Source organism: Solanum stenotomum, unplaced genomic scaffold, assembly GCF_019186545.1.
Source record: "Solanum stenotomum isolate F172 unplaced genomic scaffold, ASM1918654v1 scaffold13383, whole genome shotgun sequence".
Classification (NCBI taxonomy): domain Eukaryota; kingdom Viridiplantae; phylum Streptophyta; class Magnoliopsida; order Solanales; family Solanaceae; genus Solanum; species Solanum stenotomum.
In genome coordinates, this window is record NW_026022521.1 from 220,883 (window position 1) to 222,882 (window position 2,000).

General features: G+C 36.9%; 1 protein-coding gene across 1 annotated transcript in view; it reads right to left on the minus strand.

The window, feature by feature from the left end:
* LOC125850055 (phospholipid-transporting ATPase 2) overlaps positions 1-2,000 on the minus strand; it is a 46,735-nt gene that overhangs the window by 9,642 nt on the left and 35,093 nt on the right. The gene's annotated exons all lie outside the window — the stretch shown is intronic.

The window sequence follows — 2,000 nt, forward strand, 5'->3', positions numbered from 1 at the left end:
TTGACTTTTAGTGGCGACAAAGTCGCCACAAAATCCCAAAATATTGCCACTAAAGGTTATGAGTGATTTTTAATAGCGACTAAGGCTCCAACAACCATTCGCTAGTAAAACCTATTTTTTCAACAAAAAAATATGATAATTAATTTTCGATTGCGACCTAATTTTCTAAAATAAATAACTTGCAATATCCAGATTAAAAACATCCAATATTATTACAAAAAATAATCAAAATTACTTCTCGATTCAAATCTCCTACTATATATATAATGCATCATTGTACACTTTATACATTTACATATGACATAAAAATAAAACATATAGTGTCTTCAAACTCCTACTTAATCGATATCATATTTGATTTGTGATGCTGAGGAAGATCAACTAAAGCACTTAAGATTGATCTTGGTTCTGTTTGAAGGGGTCACTGGTCTGCATATCAACTGGAGAAAGAGTTTAATGTACCCTATTAATGTAGTCAACAACATGAGCTGGTTAGCAACAATCCTTGGAGGTGAAGTTGGCACTCTGCCAGCTACATACTTGGGATTACCTTTAGGAGCCAAATCTATGTCCATAGATATATGGAACAATGTGATCGAGAAGTGTGAAAAAAAACTAGTCAGGTGGAAAACACAATACTTGTCTATGGGTGGAAGATTGACACTAATCAATTCAGTACTTGATGCTCTTCCAACTTACATGATGTCCCTTTTTCCTATCCCGCCAGGGGTCACCAAGAGGCTGGACAGTATTAGAAGGAAATTTTTGTGGCAGGGCAATAAGGAAAGGAAAGGATTTCACTTGGTAAACTGGAAATCAGTGATAACTGGGAAGAAAAATGGTGGTCTGGGGATTAAGAACCTAAACTTGCAAAGTAAAGCTCTTCAAATGAAATGGTTATGGAAGTATGCAAATGGTAACCAACTGTTGTGGGAAAGGGTGATTGAGGCTAAATATATACCAGAAGACAAATGGATGACCAAAGAGGTGACTACTCCTTATGGAGTCAGCCTTTGGAGGTCCATCATGAATCTATGGGATGAAGTGAAGAACAACTCAAAGGTGAAAGTTTTTGATGGGAGAAAGACTATGTTTTGGAAGGATAATTGGCATGAGAGAGGCAACTTGGAAAAGTTATTTCCTGATGTTTACAACTTAGTTACATTTCAGCAAGAGTTTATAGCAGATTTATGGACACTACAGGGGTGGAACTTCAACTTCAGAAGACATCTAAATGACTGGGAGGTTCAGAGAGTAGCTGATTTTCTTAACACTGTGGAACCTTTCAATGGACTTCAAATAGGGAAGGATGTTCTATGGTGGACAGGAAACAATAGAGAAGTATACAAAGTTAGTAGAGCTTATAAGCTAATGGATCAGACAAACCAACAAATTAAAAATTGGCCATGGAAACAAATATGGAAAAGCAGAATACCCTACAAAGTATCTTGCTTTGTCTGGTTGTTGGCCAAGGAAGCAGCTCTTACTCAAGACAATGTCATGAAGAGAGGGATAACCTTATGCTCTAGATGCTTTCTCTGTGGGGAGACTTTAGAGAATGTCAATCATCTATTTCTACACTGCAAGTACACTCAACAATTATGGAGGATTTTTTTGAGTCACAAAGGCATCTCCTGGACTATGCCTGGGAAAGTTTCAGAGGCTTTAAAGAGCTGGGAGGAAGCAGGAGTACTGGCAAAAGACAGAGGCAGATGGAGACTTATCCCTGCTTCAATATGGTGGGCAATATGGAAAGAGAGGAACTCTAGGTGTTTTGAGAGCATAGAAAATAGTGTGCAGAAAGTGAAGCTCAACTACATTTTACTATTATGTTTTTGGTGTAATCAGTTATACTCAAATGATATTGTCTCTATAATTGATGTTTTAGACTCAATTTAGCCATAGAGCAGTAATAATTTGGGGCTTTTGTATATAAGGTTTCAGTACAACCCATGTACTGTTTTGTGATATCATACAACCTTACCAAGTTCAAAAAAAAA